At 40.7% G+C, this 19,846-nt stretch overlaps 1 protein-coding gene across 9 annotated transcripts in view; it reads left to right on the top strand.

Annotated features, from left to right (window-relative positions):
• The window catches only part of tp73 (tumor protein p73), a 234,365-nt gene that overhangs the window by 55,014 nt on the left and 159,505 nt on the right, over positions 1-19,846 (top strand). Inside the window, exons 1-2 of one of the 9 annotated variants that reach the window (XM_043676042.1) lie at positions 7,550-7,614; positions 8,329-8,451. The exons of the other annotated variants lie outside the window; for them this stretch is intronic. The gene's annotated coding sequence lies outside the window, so the exon portion shown is untranslated. Of the gene's footprint in view, positions 1-7,549; positions 7,615-8,328; positions 8,452-19,846 lie in introns of those variants that run through there. 9 annotated transcript variants of the gene reach the window in all.

Below are 19,846 nucleotides of genomic sequence, written 5' to 3'. Positions count from 1 at the left end.
GTTTTGGAGGCCAGCCGTCTCAGCCATTGGACATTGCTGCCTGTGTTCCATAAGTTGTGTTCTAGGCTAAACTATCTTCAGCTGCTTCAACAATGATCTTCTCTCGAACATAAGTTCAGGAGTGGGGCGGATCATTGGACATTGTTCAATACCATTGCAACTGCTAGATACTGAAGTTTACAGTGTTTATATGCAGCAAAACCTAGACAGCACTCAATCTTGGAACGATAAATGGCAGCAACCCCATTTGCACGAGGTAATGATTAGCTCCAACAAGAGAGAATCTAAGCATTTCTACATCCAGTCAATGGCATTATAATCACTGTGTCAACAACTGTCAACATCTTGAGGGTTAGAAGGGGAGTCGACATTTCAGGTCAGAACCTTTCATCCCCTTCTCCTCTGGTACTGCTTGACCCACTATGCTTTTTCCAGTAATACTCTTCATCTGCACTCACTCTCCAGCATCTGCAGTTCTCACTGTTTCCAAGTTGCAGCAATTGAACTAGATCAGCCATACAAAAATGGGACTACAAAAACAGGTTAGAGGCTAAAAATTCTGCAGCGAATAACTCCATTCCTGTCTCCTCAAAATTTGTCCTACAAAGCTAAGGTCAGGAATGTGATAGAATACTTTTCTGCTTGCCTGGGTGAGTGGAGTTCAAACAACTCTTTAGGAGCTGAACATAAACCAGGATAAAGCAGCCCACTTGTTTGGAACCCCATACACTACCTTAAACATTCCTGTTTTTCATCATCATTGACTTGCGCTAAATATGAGGTGCATTGTAGCAACTCACCAAGCCGCCATCCAAAATTCCCTAGAAGGACAAGGGCAGCAGGTGCATGGGAACATCACCATCTGCAGTTTTCTCTCCAAGCCACATGTTGACTTGGAACTGTATCACTGTTCCTTCACGGTCGCTGGATCAAAACCCTGGACATCCCCTCCCTAACTGCACTGCGTATTTGCACCAAATAGATTGCAGTGATTCAAGAAGGTATCTCTCTGCTACCTTCTCAAAGGTTACCTGAGATGGGTAATAATTGGTGGCTTGGTCAGAATCACTCTCATCCCTGGGAAAAAAAACTGAAAAAACATCACCATCAACATGCTCAACGCCTGCTCGTTGTTTACTCATCTGGCCACCGGTTACTCATTTACTTGTTGTCTGTATCTTTTTAGTTCCTGCTCCATGTAACCTCCTTAAACACAATCGAGACAAAGATTCTAACTGTTCAGTTGAGATTTTCTATCGCTATTTCTCCAGTGTTTTGTTTACATTGGGGATTTTAATTTTTGGTTTATTTGTTTATTCCCAAATGTGGTTATGGTTTCTTTTGTGTCATGGAATCAGTATGGCACAGTGGGAGACCATTTGGCCGATTGACTCAATACCTGTGCTCCGCAGATAAATTCAATTATGGATATCCACAAGGAATTGTTTTTAGGCTCCTCTAACTGATTTCACTTGGGGTCTTTCTATCCAGTACACTGGAGGTTCAGCCTTTTGACCTGGAATTATTCCTATGCAGAAGTCCAAGTTCAACTCCCCCTTCTACTTCCTGTTGTCTGTGTCCAAGGGAACTACACAACTTGTCTCAGCTCCTAGTCAAATTATTCCAAATATAATAAATATATCGCAAGGTAAACACAGAAAATAGTTGAGATTGATATTAATCTTGTACAAGGAGCTTCAAAGTAATAAAGCACAAATTTCACCAACTAGCACACATCAAAAGCCGCAGGTGTGTATATTGAGTAAAGTAAGACCATTTTTACAGCAAATTTGTGTTTACTAAGCACCTTGAAAATGATACTCTGATCCACTTTACCCTCCTTGTGCTAAACACAAATAATCTTGCTGTCAGAGTGGTATGAAAATAAACCTCTTGAATGAAAGAAGAGAGTATATACTACTTTAGTAAGATTTTACTTTCATGTGGAATCATTAGTCACACATCTGTTAAGTTGTATGGTTGTGGATTAGATATTTACACATCAAGTAGGTATTTCTTTATCTATTGGTTATAAGAAGCCTACTTTTTAAAATGGGCAATTGTAATGCAGTGAATGTACATTCATAGGACAAAATGCTTCCTATTTTGACAACTTCACTCAGGAAGGTAAATGCAGTGGAAATGTGTGGGAAATGGAAACTCTCATTCCTGTACAAGGGAACCAGGCACATTGTTGGAGCAAAGTCATAGTTTCTCTCTAAGTGTAATTATACTTTTAATGTGTTTGATACTGTGTGGTGCTAATAGTAGAATGTGACCTATTCTCACTGCTTTACTGCCTCCTGGAAGCGTAGAGTGTAAGAAGAGAGAAATAAGTAGAAATGGATAATGTGTTAAACCATCTTTGCCTGCAAAACTTGGAAATGTTTAGCGAAGCCACTCCATTCAAGTCAGTGGGAATATTGGCAGTTCTAGCATTTGCCTCGTAGTCAGACCCTTTTTTTTTTGGAAAAGCACATGGTGTGCCAGGTAGCTTCAGAAATTAAAAGAGCTTGTTAACTAATGTTAGCTGATTGACAATTGAATAATAAATGATTTGGTTAATTTGCTGATTTTAGATGCTTAATAGGAGGTTCTTGGGGTAGAGTGGGAGTGTCCCTACGTCTGGGCCAGGAGGCCCAAGTTCAAATCCCACTTGCTCCAGATGTGCATAATAAAATCTCTGAATACGTCCAGTAAGAAATACTTAGATGCTGAATAGGAAATCTTGGTGGTGCATTTGTAGTGTCTCTACCTCTATGTGAGAAAGCCTGTGTTCAAATCCCACCTATCTTGGAGGGTGAAAAGTCATCATTTGGTGGTAAAGAACCTGAGTGTGAGTCGAGGCGACAACTATTCTTTGGTGCATTGCTGAGCACACAATACCTTGGCACTCGGAGTGACCTGCCTTATTTATAATTCAAACAAAGCTTGTCAGTTAACTGCCAATCTTCTTCAACTGGTACATTCTCTATGCAAACACTTCAACCAATCAGAATTCAATTGCCAACCAATCAGTACTCCTCTTTCATACGGTATAAATCTGTTTTCCCTTTACTTTGGTATTTCTTGTGAATTGTCCTGATGAATGCAAGATGAAAAGCTTCCTCAAAATATGTCATCTATCAACAAAGCTCCATTACTGTTACAACTACCAGGATGATAAGTAAACCAGATTGACTGTAATCTTTTTTACATGTAAGAATTCCGGGGAAACGAGGCTATACTCTTACCTAATGTCCACGTGAAATAACTCCAGAGGCCAGTATCCTGTTAATTCTCACAACAAGAGCTAGTATTCCAATATGCCTAACAGGTTGACTTAAAAAAAAGAGGATCAGTGTTGTGTCCTGCAGTTGTCAGTCTCTCGTAACCCACTTAACTCCTGGTAGCCAACATTGCTCACTGCCAGAAGATTTGTAGCTCGGGTTGATGATAATGAACATAAAGGATCCATTAGATACTACAAGCAAAACTTATGTCATTTACAAGATATCATGCATGAACTGTAAAACAAATACTACATCAGACAAACTAGCAGGAAATTTGCCACCAGGATTCCAACTGGATGAACACCAACTGGCCACCAAAAGACATGACCCACTATCACTAGTTTCTATACATACAGACAAAGAAGGACACCACATTGACTGGGGCAACACAGATATCCTAGGACAGGCGGAACAAAGACATGCACGCGAATTCTTAGAGGCATCATACTACATCAGACAAACTAGCAGGAAATTTGCCACCAGGATTCCAACTGGATGAACACCAACTGGCCACCAAAAGACATGACCCACTATCACTAGTTTCTATACAACAGACAAAGAAGGACACCACTTTGACTGGGGCAACACAGATATCCTAGGACAGGCGGAACAAAGACATTCACGCGAATTCTTAGAGGCATCATTCTAACTGGAACTCTATCAATAAATACATTGATTTAGATCCTATCTACCTTTCCTTGAAAACAAAAACACAGAAATGACATCTCCCACTTTAAAAAACCAAGACCCATAAATAGAGAGGCGGGACATACCACCAGCGCTTCACTGGAGACTCTCACTGGTGATGTTAGCTAGTATGATGATGAACCTAGATACTTATTGGTCACTGCCATTAGGCACCGTGCATTTTGGAGAGCATCTATGGTTTGTGATCTAATCTTGTTCAGAAGATAGTCGGGGAATTATAATGACCTCACTGTGTAGAGGTGGGAATGTATCAGCTACTATTCTCACTCCTGATCACCAAACATAGTCTCACTATCACTGGATTCACATCATTGTGAAATTAAATTATTCAATGATATCAAAATTGCCCAATTGTTCCTAACCAGACTTCAAGAATAACCGATATCAGACACCAAGTTTATAAGTTAAACATATTAGCAATTTATTATAAATACTGTAACTTTAACAGAGCAAAGCTAAACATGGTGATCTAATGAAAATCTATGATTTGATCATAAATCTTTGATCTTAATCCTCTGTCTCAGACAAATGGCCAAACACAGTTAAGAGAGAGATTAGAAAGAAAGTAAAAGAGTTGTAATTTGTCGGTTCGATAACTATTTCAACTGTGTACCAGGTCTTTATGGAACCTTTCAAGAATACTTGGTTGTACAGGCACATGGGATTGTATTTTACTTGAACTCTGAAGTTACCATCCATGCTTCCAGCTGGCTTCAAGAAATATTCATTTATTTCTTATAAACTGGGATTCTTTCCTCAAAACATTCAACAATTCTTTCACTAAATATAAAACTAGAGTGTTAAAACTCAATCACAGCTTCCCAGTCCAGCAGCTTCCAAGCAGACAGCCTCTGGTCTAGAACTTTGTCAAACCAATTCAATCTATTGAATTGTCTTTCTTTTTTCCACATTCTCTGTGGTTGGATGGCCAACTCTCACCTTCCTTGGGATGACCAATGCAACAACCAACCAGGTATAAGCCTTTGAGTATAGCACAGTTTGGTGCTGAAACATCTGCCATGTTCTTATAACAACAATAATCAACTTGCAATTTTCTTTCCAGGTCAGTTCCCACAAACAAAAATCAGTTTGTGTTTTCCTGCTTTTTTCTTTTAAACAAGCTGCTATTCAAAGTTCAATTCTCAACTTCAGCTCACCGTTCCAAATCAGAAATGAGAAAAATAAAGAAAAACAATCATGTTCTCAGCAGTGGATCCAAGAGATAAAATGGATGTGTGAATGTTAGATTAGGGCATTACTCCTAAAATGATGGCCACTTCATCCAGGTTAAAGAAGGTAGATGTTCAGCTGGGAAATTATTCTTGAAATGGTGTTCACCAAGATCAGCTAAAATAGGGTCCCTTCATTTGTGGAACTGCAGACCAACAAGACTCAGTATTTCATCAAAGGATACAAAAAAAATTAAGAGGAATCTGAATTGCTGTGCTCTTCCAGCACCACTGATCCAGAATCTGGTTTCCAGCATCTGCAGTCATTGTTTTTACCTCAGCTAAAATAGGGTCCCTTCATTTGTGGAACTGCAGACCAACAGGACCCAGTATTTCATCAAAGGATACAAAAAAAATTAAGAGGAATATAAAAGTGAGATGTATCAAGAATCCCAGACCAGTAGACGATAACAAAGATTGGCATATGCTGCATTAGGAGTTAAATCGATGAGTAGCCTCAGCAACTTACAATTAGATTCCCTACAGTATGGAAAAAGCCTTTCAGCCTCTCAAGTCCACGCCAACCCTCTGAAGGTAACCACCCAGACTCGTTCCCCTACCCTATATTTACCCCTGAGTAATACACCTAAATTGGCAATTTAGCATGGCCAATTCACTTAACCTGCACATCTTTGGACTGTGAGAGGAAACCCACTCAGACGCAGGGAGAATGTGCAAACTCCAGGCAGACAGTCACCCAAGACTGGAATTGAACCCGGGTCCCTGGCACTGAGGCAGCAGTGCTAGCTACTGTGCCACTCACACATACACTTTATCAAAGTGGGAATTAACAATATCCTCCCCTTCAAAGTGTTTTGTTTCATGTGTCACATTGCAGGGATGACACCTTGCAGAGGTTTGACAACTGAAGCTCAGCTTGGGGCCCAGGGACTGCACTATAGTGAAACCCATGGGATTGCATGTGAAGGCTGTGTTAATTTAAATAGGGTAATTAATTACTCTTCCAGACAGTAGATGGAGGCTTCATTAGCATGTAGTTTTTCATTTTGTTTAATCTTCATCGTGAGTGACCCAGACTGTTAAATCTGAAAGATACCTCGGCTGCATGACTCCAAATCCCATTTCACAATAACAGGCTCTGAACCCATCACTCACCCTCAAGTATTGTGGTGCTTCAGATTATCAAACTGTTCAGAGATGTTTTTACACACCTTTGGAGTAAGTGGAACTTTAAGCTGGGCCTCCTGGCTCAGAGGTAAGGACACTACTATTGTGCCCTCATTATGTTGTCACATTGTCTTTTGGTTCAAGGTACAATTATACCATGAGTACTAAAATTAGAGGCTAACGTGAGTTGTTAACTATTAATTCTAATAAGGAATTCAGGAGAAACTTGTTTACTCTGACTGATGAGAATGTGGAACTTTGTACAAGTATTGAATGAGATAATTGACCGATGCATTCAAGAGGAAATTAGATAAGTACAAGAGGGGAGAACAAAAATGCCTGTATCGATAGGGGGAGATAATGATGTATTGTAGTTTGGTCTTTGAAGGTTCACATAGAACATAAATATGAACTGGCATAGCCTGGACAGACTATTCCTATACTGTGTAATTCTAGTTTGAAAGCAGTACATCCGTGGAGGAATGTGAAACCACAGCCTTGAGGTGAGGTAACTAGACTTGGCCTATAGCCTTAAGTCATGCTATAGTCACTGTATTTAGTTATAATTCAGGAAATCAAACCCGAGGATATATTTGGAAAGCTCTGTGTGCTGGTTTTTAAAAGTAAATTATTTTTGTGTGAATAGTTAGCAGAACAATTAGTTGTGAGAACTTCACACAAGTTGAAGCTGTATCATCTTGTCACCAGTTAAATTAGAAGGTCAAGTTGCAGCAATTTGGTTTACATTCTCTTGAGTAGAAAAGATTGAGGGTGAGCTAATTGAACTGCTTAAAATGTTACAATGATTTGATAGGCTCGATAGGGAGAAATTATTTCCTCAGGTGAGAGTGGAACGCAACTTTAAAATTTGAACAAGGCTTTTCAGAAACAAAATCAAGAAGCATTTTTGGCAGAAAAGTAGTGAAAATTTGGGATTCTCTCCGAGTATACTGTGGATTCTGGGACAATTGAGTTTTGAAGATTGATTTTCGTTAGGTAAGTATGTTAAAACGTATAGAAGTTGAGTTGCAGATCAACCACAATCTGATTGAAAGGCACAGTAAACAAACCTGAATGATTGGTTGATTGGCCAACTTCTATTCCTAATATTTATGTGTTCTATTTGTGTTTATTTGCTTTGTCTGCTGATGGTCAAGGAGTGGAAACAATCTAATTTCCAGCTCTGACGACATACCACAGCCAGAGCAACCAGTCATGTTGAAGGCCTGGAAATGTATGGTGCAGCAGGTTTACTAAGAACTAGAGGTGAAGAGCAGGTAAGAAGCATGAGATCTACCCTGTAAATGCAATCGTCACACTCCGTCCTGCTTCCCTATCGCCCCCATCTGCCATTTTGCTTCTTCCTCTAGACTTGACTCTGCCCAATCACTTCCCTTTTCAAACACAGCCTATTAATTGACATGCTACTCACTGTCCCAACCTTAGATGTACTGTCATTGTATGGAAAATGCTTTTACAGTTTCTTTTTGTGGAACAGCTGTTCTAGTCACTTCAATCTTTTTTGAATGTAGAAATTCTAGGGAAACCAAGCTGTGCTCTCATCTAATGTCCATGTGAAATAACTCCACAGAGGCCAGTATCCTGTCACACAGTCACCCTTTATTTACATATGGAGAGTCCTTAACACTGATCCAGCTCTCTGAGCCAGCTCTCGGAATGAACAGGATGCCTGACATTCCTGTTCTTGTCTGTCAGCCAGAACTGCCTGATTGGGGTTCTTAATCTGGCCCAATCAAGAAATTCATGTATTCTATGAGGTGTACCTTGTTGACCTCATTACAATTATTATATCCCTCCCCCTTTGAGTCCAAGGACAAAGGCTGGTTCTTTTTTTTTGTAGATCCTCCTGGGGCATTTTAGCACAGGGTCAATTTCCTCCAACTCGACCTCTGATATGGGTGGCATGTAACACACAGTAGCTCACCTTTTGTGCCTGGAATGTCTCAGAAGAAATTCATTCTCTTCTCCAGAAGGCAAGGCGTTGCAGTGGCGACATCCACTGTGTCCTTCTCAGATTCTAAGGTATTCTCAACGTTTGACAGAAAGGGCGAACTCAAGTTCTGGAACAGTTGGAAAAACAGTCGAGGAGCTGGGTATGTTTTACTCGCACACTGTTTACAAGTTTGAAGCTTTCATATGGTCCACGTGCTTGTTCAGCACTGTTGCACCTACACAAACTTTATATGTACAGGACCTGGCCTTGTATCAACCTATGCCTCTTACCCATGCAAGGCCATTCCTGTTGTTCCTACACTAAACTTGATCCCCTGAAGTAAACTGTCTTGCTCACTTAGCAGAGTCTTAGGTCAGGCATTGGTGTGCCTGATGACAATTCTCCCACACCCTGCTGGGTTAGGCAAGATCAGATTTAAGCTGGTGTGGAGTCTTCCCCTCATTAGCAACTCTGCCGAAGCTATCCCTACAGTTGGGTGAGGCGTGGTTCTAACCGAATAGAAACCGGGACAGTTTGTTGTCTAGTGAAGCTACAGGCTGTTTCTTGAAGCCTGCCTTCAAAGTTTGGACTGCTCCTTCTGCCAGACAGTTGGTTGATGGATGGTATGGAGCTGTTCTTACATGTCAAATGCCATTCAACTTCAGAAAATACACACATTCCTTGCTGGTAAAATGATGGCCCGTTATCTGTGACCAACACCTGAGTCTGAGTATACCAAAAGATACAGTTTCTCTATCGTCATCCCAGTGTTTGACGAATGAACTCTATGCACATGCAGTCATTTTGAGAGGGCTCTCACCATGACTAAGAACATTGAGTGCGTGAAAGGATCTGCATCGTCAATGTGTGACGGATTCCAGGGTTTATCCAGCCATTCCCAAGAATGTGAGGAAAATGCTGGCAGAATTTTTGTCCTTTTCGTATTCTGGGCACTGCCGCACCAACACAGCCATTTCTGCATTCAATCCCTGATCACCAGACATAACTTCTCACCAACAACTTCATTTTGGAATCATCTAGATGACTCCGGTGGAGCTCAGCCAGAATCCGTTGGTGACCTTTGCTCAGGACATTCACTTTTGCTCTCCATGATAACATGCCAGATCATTTACTATGATCTGGTCCCTCTAGGTCCAGAAAGGTTTAAATTCTAGTTGTGATGGCTCTTTTGTTTCCTTGTCACCACCAGCTGTTTTAATTTTGCCAGGACTGGATCTTTTTGTGTATGCAATCTGATATTATCAGTTGTAGTGCGTCCAGAAAATTTTAAAATCACTGCAAACTCTTCCAGTGGCGGTACCATCGGTAGTGTATTTCCCAGTGGGAGGCAGCTCAATGATGCATCTGTGACCAACAGCAGTTGCTACCTGGCCTTACAGATGATATTCCAATTTATAATATGCACTTAGTATTAGAGCCCACCACTGAATTCAACCTGAAGCTATGGGCGGCATTGCCTTGTCCACCTGGGCATATTTATGCTCTGCATTAGCCAATGTCCTTGATGCTTATACTATTGAGCATTCCTCTCCATTGCGCCATCAATGAGGTAATACTACTTTGATGCCATATGGGGAGGCATTGCCTGTCAACATGCGATCTCGCTTGGGATCATAGTTAGTCAACATTTGGGGGATGATAGCTGTTTCTTCACTTCCCTGAAAACTATGGCTTGGCTATATGACCATTTCCAAGGCTGACTCTTTTTTAAGATTTGATGTGAAGGTGCCAGGATGGAGGCCAGATTATGTATGAACTTTTCGTAATAATTCACTAACCAAAGGAAAGATCTAAGCTTTGGTACAGATGTGGGAGCTGGGACACCTTTGATTGCCCTCACTTTATCTTCCAACAGATGTAATCTAGTTTAACCAAGATTACTAGATTAATCCAAAGTAGGTCACATGGGGTGCCTGGAACACACATTCTTTGCTTCTAAGGTGTACGCCGACCTGGGAGAAATGTCTAACAACTACATTCAAGTTCTCTAAGTGCTCCTTAATGGCAAAGTCCTGGGAGTGTTGCTGAACAAAGAGACCTTGGAGTGTACGTTCATAGCTCCTTGAAAGTGGAGTTGCAGGTAGATAGGATAGTGAAGAAGGCACTTGGTATGCTTTCCTTTATTGGTTAGAGTATTGAGTACAGGAGTTGGGAGGTCGTGTTGCGGCTGTACAGGACATTGGTTAGGCCACTTTTGGAATATTGCATGCAATTCTGGTCACCTTCCTATCAGAAGGATATTGTGAAACTTGAAAGGGTTCAGAAAAGATTTAGAAGGATGTTGCCAGGGTTGGAGGATTTGAGCTATAGGGAGAGATTGAACAGGCTAGGACTGTTTTTCCCTGGAGCATCTGAGGCTGAGGGGTGACCTTATAGAGGTTTATAAAATAATGACGGACATGGATAGGATAAATAGACAAAGTCTCTTCCCTGGAGTGGGGGAGTCCAGAACTAGAGGGCATAGGTTTTAGGGTGAGTGGGGAAAGATATAAAAGAGACCTAAGGGACAACGTTTTCACGCAGAGGGTGGTATGTGTATGGAATGAGCTGCCAGAGGAAGTGTTGGAGGCTAGTACGATTGCAACATTTAAAAGGATGTGTATATGAATAGGAAGGGTTTGGAGGGACCTGGGCTGGGTACTGGCAGGTGGGACTAGATTAGTTTGGGATATTGGTCAGCATGGACGAGTTGGACCAAAGTTTGTTTCCGTGCTGTACACCTCTATGACTCTGTTGGTCTTTCCTGCTATGAGCATATCCTCTAGATAATAGGTGACCTGGGATAGACCTTGTAAAATTTTCTCCATTGTCCACTGAAAAATTGTGCTACCTGACAATACCCTTTGATACTCCCTTGACCTTCCTGAAAAATTTCCAAAGTATTTTGATTTGATTTATTACTGTAACATGTACCAAAGTACAATGATATGTATTGTCTTGCGTGCTTTACAGGCAGAACCGAGTGCAGGACACAATGTTATAGCTGCCAAAAATGTGCAGAGAGGGATCAACGCTAACCTTAAAGAGATCCATTCAAAACTCTGAGAACAGTGATGATGAAGCTGTTCTTAAATCTATTCATATTGATACATAAACTTTTAGATCTTCTGCCTGATCAAAGAGGGTGGAAGAGCATATAACTGGGTTGGGAGGGGCCTTTGGTTATGTTGGTTGCTTTCCCGATGCAGCGAGAGTATAGTGGATGGGAGGCTGGTTTGCATGATGGAGTGAGCTGTGTTCAAAATTCTCTTTAATTTATTTCGATCTTGGGAAGACCAGTTTCCATACCATGCTGTGATGCATCCAGAAAGGATACTTTCTATGGTGCATCTCTAAAAATTTGCAAGAGTCTTTACATACATGTTGAATTTCCTTTCCCCCCCTGAGGAAGTAGAGCTATTGCCTTACTTTCTTGACCATAGTGTTGACATGGATGGACCAAGACACATTGTTAGTGATTGTCACTCTCAGGACCTTGATGCGCTCGACCGTCTCCGCTTCAGCATTTTTGATGCAGACAAGGACGTACCCTCCACTCCGCTTCCTGAAGCCAATGACCAGCTCTTTCATTTTGCTGACATTGATGGAGAGATTGTCTTTACACCATGCCATTAATCATTGTATCTCCTTCCTGTACTATGTCTTGTCATTGTCTGAGATCCGACCAACAACGGTACTTAGTTAGGACTTCAGTGAGGCAACCATTTTCTAATCGAAAAATGTAGAGCCATCGATGAATTTTTCTCAACCAATTTTTGCCCCATCCAATTTGGGCCAAAGCTTTTTACTGCAATTCATGGTAACTGAACCAGCAGCTTCTCATTAGCATAAATTAGAATATCCTTTATTGTCGCATGTACTCAAGTACGGAAGTACACAAGTATGGTGAAAAGTTTACTGTTGCCCCGTATGCACCATCTTAAGTACAAAGTACCTAGGTATGGATCTTAGATACAAAATACAGAAATAAAGGGAAAAAGTTACATTACTTAGGTTTTATTGTATAAGTTAGAAAAATGAGAATAAAGTTAAAAACGAAGTATCACAGTCTTTCAGTAGATCAGTGCAGGGGGCTTCCACCAGTTGTCTGCCCAGATTGCAAGCCACTGACTGCTTGCACCAATCTCCAGCCTAACCACAGGCCTGCTCCACTCGGGCCTCCAATTCACTGGCCGTGCCCGCTCTGCTCAAGCATCCAGTCTGCTTGCTGTTCTCCCCGATTTGCTCGGGCCTCCAGCCCATTGACCATCCCTGCTCTGCATCAGCCTGCAGGCAGCTGGTTGTCCCCACATCACTCTGGCCTCCAGTCCAATGGCTGGCCCTGCTGCATGTGAGCTGGCCATCCCCACTCCACTTGTTTTCCACCTGGGGACTGTGCAGCCTTTAAGAGTCTGGAATAGAAGTTATATCCATCATCTGTAGGGCATCTCTGGTATAGGTTCTCAGTCTAACTGACGTCTTATGCAAACTTAACAGTTGGAGTCCAGAGTGAATTCTGTTAAAGATTGGTTCTGCAATCACTGAAACAGCCACACCAGTATTGACCTCCATTTGAACCAGGTGACCATTTAACAAGATGTTTATTTTGATTGGTTCTGATTGGAATATTGTTAAACAATTTAACTGTTCCAAACCAGGTATAGGTGGAGTTTCCAGGGTGTGCACTCTCCTGGATACTGACCTAATACTTCTCTTATTCACATTAGGTCTAGCGAGATTCTTTTGCTGTCTCGGGTCTACAGTTGGGCAGCAACTACAATGACTTGCCAACTGGATCCTGAAGAAAATTAACTGTTAGGCAGATGCTTGGCTTAGTTTTGTTGTTTTGCTGCAGGCTGACCTAGAGTGTCTCTGTTCAGGATACAGGTCATTCTGTTATAACACGCGTTTCGCCAACGCAAATTCAATTAATGCAATTGATGAATTGTGGATGCTATTTCTAAAGCACAAACATTTAAAATGTGTGTTGGCTGTAAAGCAATTACAGTGTCAACACTTTAAGCGTTTCTTCTAAAGTGAGATTTTTCTATAATGTGGGGTTGCACAAGAACACAATCATCGTGTTATAGAAGAACTAACTGTATGTCCTAAGTGAGGCTATGTAATTGCCTTCACTCAAGTGGTGTTCCCAAAGATCACTCTGAACTGGCTTCCACTTCCATTGGAATACTCTGCAACTCATATGCTCCACTTGCTGCATTTTCCAATGATTAAGCCAGTTACAGTGCCTGTTTGAAATCCAGTTGGGTTTCAGCAAGTTGGTGTTTTTGTATGTTTACATTCTCATATCAAATGTTCTCTCAGCATCCCATTAAGAGTTAAACCAAGCCACTGCCAGTCATCTTAACCTGGTCAAAAATCCCGATACAGGTTCCTGTGCTCCTTGAATTGCTGAGTAAAACCAACTGTGTCTCAATATTAGAGGGTGCTTAGGGTTGTAATATTCTTTAACAAAATCCATGAACTCTTGACAGGATCTCTTGCCTCCGGAAAAGTTAGGCTCCTAATAACTGAAAAAGCTGCAGGTTCACAAGCTGTCCGGAGAATTACTCATTGCTTCCCATCTGCCTCAATATCATTTGCCCAAAGAAAAAAAATTATTTCCACACACTGGGCCCGGGATAGAACGGGTCAAGCTTTCCAAATGACGGAATAATGCCAGAAATACTTATCCCAACTCAGATTATTGTTGCAAGCAAACTCCTTCAGGAGTGTGCTTTTCTCTTGTCATCACTGAAAAGACTCCACAGAAGCTGGTTTCTGTCACTAAGTGACCCTTTATTTACACATGGAGAGTCCCAGCACTGATCCAACTCCCTCAGAGCCAGCTTTCAGAGTGAACAGGATGTCTGACACACTTGTTCTTATCTGTCAGCCAAGGCTCCCTGTTTAGGGTTATTAATTTGATCCAATCAGAGAACTCATATTCTATGAGGTCCACCTCGCTGACCTTGTTACAATCACTATATATACACTCATACTACTAGCAGGTCTTACTGGATAACAACCCTAGAATAGGTATCTTTGAAAATTTATCCTTTTTGCATTATTCATGAACAAAGAGGCTGATTGTTATACGCTGGCTGAGACCAGTTAACACAACAAATTTAAGCGACTGCTGGACAAGCGCATGGATGGCAGTAAATTGAGGGGTGCGTAGGTTAAGATGATCTTAGATTAAGATAAAAGTTCAGCACAACATAGTGGGCCAAAGGACCTGTGCTGTGCTGTGCTGTCCTATGTTCTAAATCAAGCCTGGAACATTCCTGATCTGTATCTCAATTCCTGATCTGTATCTCAATTCCTGAAACAACTCATACTGGGGCAAACTGCGATATAGCTTTAAGTAACTTTTCTGTCTGTGCATGAATGATGTCATTGAGTTGCAGATGGTATTGTTGCCCCTCGCCAATCCAAACTATATTGGCAGATCTACCAAGTATCATAGCATTGACCCATTCCCCCTCTCATGTCTGTTTGCGCTTGTCTGCTATTAACTAAACTGATTTATGGATATGAATGCTATTCTTTTCGAGTTTACTCAGTCTCCACCCAAGCCCATCCTCCATGTCCGGAAAAGCCTCTGCCACACTTCCACCTAATCTTCTCCACGGCACCAGATGCCGTTGCCGTGGAGACAGGGACGCTACACGCTGGGCTGCAGTAAATAATGTGGTTTCACAATAGCAGGCCACTCCTGCTCACCAGATCCCTGTGGAGTTAAAAAAACACACTTCAGGTACAGTAGTAAGCAAGTGACGTTCTTTTTAAATGTTGAGGAGTTACTGTTTCTGTAGAAATGAGGATGAAAGGATTAAAAGAACTTGTATGGAGAAGATTTTTCAGAAACATTGGTATTGACTTGATATGTTGTTGTACTTCATTCACTCAAGGCTTAATGTTCAGTGTCTAGAATTCTGAAAGGAAGTTTAACCCTTCGTGAATAGGAACTGTACATATCGTTATGTCTGAAGCAATGCATATTTACAGTTCTTCCTGTACTTTCCAGATGGCACACTTGTTAAGTGTACTTCCTAATGTGGAATTGCCATATGTGCTGAGGTGATTTTTGCGGTTACATTATCCAGTCTCTGTTGCCCTGTAAGTCACAGGATGTGCAGCAATGAATTATACATTTGGCTTCAGCACTCCTGGCCTGAAGGTAGCAAATTAATCCAGAATTCCAGTACCAGATTGGGATCCATGATTCGTGGTTGAATGTGTAGACAAATAGCTGAGTTTAGACTATGAAGTGCTACATGAATGAATAGCTCTGCTGGCATGAAAAATTCCCACTTCGAAGTCCTGAAGACCTTTAGAATCCTATGCCAGTGAGAGTAGGCACCTTTGGGAAATGAAGGGGGAAAAGTTCAGGGAACAGAAAAAAAAACTATTTGTTTGCGTTCTGTTCCAGGCATCTGATCTGCATATTTGAAATGTTATGTTATTTTTGAAACTGCTGACCACATTCTATTGATTGAAACTGGATTGATCCAAGATACTTTTCTCTGCACATGGTTGAACTATAAGGCTTTTGGCTTAAATCAATTTCTTCCCATCCTGTCAATTTGTTAAACCTTGTAATCCATATTTGTCTATTTATTTATTAAACATTAGGAAATAACTATATGTTAATTAAATTGAATTATTTCATTATTATTTGTCTGAATTTACTTCTATTCCTATCTGATTGGAATTTAGAGCTTACTTCAAGGCAGTGATTCTCAAACTTCACCATGCAACTAAACATTTTAATATATTATGGCTGTCCTAGGAACTCACTGCAAATGTTGATGGATTGATATTTAATGATCCTGCTTACCCAGAATTTCTTTATGGACCTGATGGAGCATCCAGCCTGAAAAGTTATGTTCAAAAGCAACAGAAAGAGCATATCATTGGATGGTATTGTCTCCAGTAGATTGACTGTTCCTAATACATATATATTCATACATATTTATACTGATCAAATGAAATGATGAGAACAAGCACTGAGAATTGGGGCAAAATAAACTCTGAGAATTGAAAACTGTATTGATAATTGATATGCTACTCAAATCGCAAATAAACTGTCCAAAGAAAATTATTTTGAGTGCTTATGAAAGTTTGTGGATTATAATGGCATGATGTTCTGCATGTTTTAAAAGTCGCTTCAAAGTTAGTATTTAAAAACAGAACTGAGATCTGCTTTATTGCATTTTTTTTTATCAAGTTACAAACATTTGTTCACAAAGTTTCAGGCAGCTAAAGTAAGGAATTTGAGTCATTTGGTAAGCTGTCATCCAGTGTTTGTAAGTCTCTCTCTCTCTCTCTCTCTCTCTCTCTCTCTCTCTCTCTCAAAAGAGCACCAGCTTCATTGAACCGTGTTCAACAAACATTTTTCCTTGAGACATGATATTTAATATTGTTTAAAAACTGCATGGCAAAATAAATCAGTTAAGTACTGAGTAGATGATACCAAATCTGAATTTGAAGGGTCTAGTTCTAGCCCACTGGGTATTCGTACATTTTTCATCTTATTATTTATGCAAGCAAAACATTGCACAAGTTACAGTATGAATCACATGATGAACAAATCAGATTTTCTTACTATGGTTGACACCTTCCAAGTTGAAGGCTCTGGCGCGTTATTTAAAGGTCAGTTGGACACCATTTCAGCTGCTTCAAGCCAGGAAATGCCCCTTAGCTGTGAGGTTGCCTCTAGTAACCAAGCAGCGAATCTAAAGAAAACCACTAATGATAAAATTTGCAAATAGAAAGTCTCCATCCAGCTCAGTAATTCTGGAAGTGATTACCTATTAGATTGTCCTGGTCCTTTTGGGCTGTCCACCAAATTGCCCTGTTTTCCTCATCTTCTATCTTAGAATTCCTGTCTCTCTACCTTTCCTCTTCATCCAACACTCTCCTCTTTGGGAAATCAGATTCCGGAGATCATCTGGACTCTTGAATGGTTCTGCCTGACTGGTCCAAGTATTGTTGCCCTGCGGAGGTCTGAAGATTTCTTAGAGGAAACATGGGTTCAGTTTGGAGAGGGTAACCTTTACCTACAGCGAACCATCCTTATATGAGCCAAGGGTCATGAAAGGAGTCAAGGCAGTTTCCTAGCTATGTTGCACGTACTATCAAAATGTGGCTGTTATGATCACAACTGAGTTGAATGTTAAGAGTGGAATCCTTTTCTGTTCATGAACATTGTTGTTTGGTGAACGGACTCTCTTAATGTTATTTCTGTGCAATTGATATCACTCTTTAACCGTGGAAATACAACAATGGCTGAGAATCCTGTTGCCCCATCTGTTTGACTGGCCATAGCAAGGAGAAAGAAATGAGAAGGTGAGCAACTGAAACCTTGAACTCCTGGAATGGAATTGCTGCCCAATCCTTCTGAGTGCAAGTGTTCATTAAGCAGCTAGCATAAGAGTGTCTAAATCCATTGTATCATTGTTAATAGCCTTCTGGTTTGGAAGTACTGTAGTGCATTGATAAAGAAATTAGAATGTTATAATATTTAGTCATGTAAGGTTGGCAAGCAAGTTCTATATGATTACTTTGGCATGAGGCAGTTAGTAGGATGTGGCCTTGCAAATGCATCCCCTCACCTCTACAACCACTATGAAATCTGCCTCAGTAATGATGTCATTATTGTTGTTTGTACTATTGTAGTCAGGAGACCTCAAATTTTTCATCGTGCATGCCTTAGCCCGAATTTAGTGTGTCACCCTTCCTAACTAATTGTGATTGATTTTGCAACAGCGCCTAAACAAAAGTCAAGCAAGGCGCTGACTGATTTCAATTGACTTCCAGAACTGACTGAGACCCACTCTGTGGGCTACAATGGTGTGAATTCCTAGTCTTGTGTTGGACCAACCACCTGACTGCGATTGGTGGGTGTCAATGTTGAGTTATGCCTAAGGCCAATACTGTATCCACCCAACATTTCAGCAGCAGCCAGGGGTTATGTAATGCTGCCACAATGATAGTGAAGAGGTTTGATGAATATATCCCAAAGAACCAGGTGTATTTCGTGAAGCGGATACTATTTTAGTGCTATTACTTTGAAACCATGCATACCCTCTGGCATCTGGATGAGCAATCAAAAGATCAGGATGAAACAAATACAAAGGATGTTGCAGAAATTCAGCAAGTCTGGCAGCAGCTGTGAAGAGGGGAACAGAGTTAACATTTCAAATCTGGCAAATATTGCAAGTCAAAAGCTTCAATGAGTATACAAAAGTGAAGAGAGCAACTAAAGTGAATGTTAGTCCATTGGAGGATGAGATGGGGGGGGGGGGGGGGTTCAATAGTGAGGAACCCAGAAATGATAGAATCACTAAATCAACGTTTTGCTTCAGTTTTCAAGATGGAGAACACTAGTAATATCCTAATAGTAACATGTAATGCAATGCACAGATTATAGAAAAGGAGGAAGTTTAAAACCGTCATCATTGCTAGGGAAAATGTACTGAGCAAACTATTGAGATTGAAGGCAGACAAGTCCCCAGGTCCTGTTGGCCTGCATCCTTGGATCTTAAAGGAGGTGGGAGCAGAGATAATGGATCCTATGGTTATAATACTTCAAAATTCCCTGTATATGGAAAAGGTTTCAGTGGATTGGAAAAATACTAATATAAAGCTGTTATTCAAAAAGGGTGGTAAGCAGAAAATAGGAGACTATAGAACCAGTTAGTTTAACATGTGCCATTAGTAAACTGTTAAAACCCACTATTAAGAAAGTAATAACAAGACATTTGGAAAGTCAAAACAATCCATTCGAGTCAGCATGGTTTTATGAAGGCTAAATTGTTTTGATTAATTTGCAAGTTCTTCAAAGATATAACAAGCTAGGTGGAAAATGGGGAACCTTTAGACATAGCGTATCCGGACTTCCAGAAGGCAGTTGATAAGGTGTTGTACAAAAGGTTAAAATCAAGATGATATCACGTTGTTTGCAATAAATTGATTCCCTTAGATAGAAGATTTGTTTTTTGTTAGTGAGCCAATCAGGATAAATGGATACTTACCTGGGTTGAAAATGTGTTGCTGGAAAAGCACAGCAGGTCAGGCAGCATCCAAGGAGCAGGAGAATTGACGTTTGATTCTCCTGCTCCTTGGATGCTGCCTGACCTGCTGCGCTTTTCCAGCAACACATTTTCAGCTCTGATCTCCAACATCTGCAGTCGTCACTTTCTCCTACTTATCTGGATTGGCAAGATGTAACGGATTGGGTGCCACAGGGTTCAATCCTTGGAGCCCCAACTACTTACAATCCATATTAATGATTTGGATGGAGGGATAGAAAGTACTACAGACAAGCTTGTGGATGATACTAAAAGAGGTGAGAAAGTAAGTTGCAATAAAGAAATAAGACATTTACAAATGGATATCGATATGCTGGTTGAATGGACCAAAATGTTAATATGGGTAAATTTGCTGTTATTCATTGTTGTCAATGGAATAGAAGGGCAACTTATTGTCTAAATGGAGAAAAACTTCAGAGTACTTCAAGAGAGGGACCTGGTCCTTGTGTATGAATC

Source organism: Chiloscyllium plagiosum, chromosome 34, assembly GCF_004010195.1.
Source record: "Chiloscyllium plagiosum isolate BGI_BamShark_2017 chromosome 34, ASM401019v2, whole genome shotgun sequence".
Taxonomy (NCBI): domain Eukaryota; kingdom Metazoa; phylum Chordata; class Chondrichthyes; order Orectolobiformes; family Hemiscylliidae; genus Chiloscyllium; species Chiloscyllium plagiosum.
This window is presented reverse-complemented; position numbering and strand designations above follow the sequence as displayed.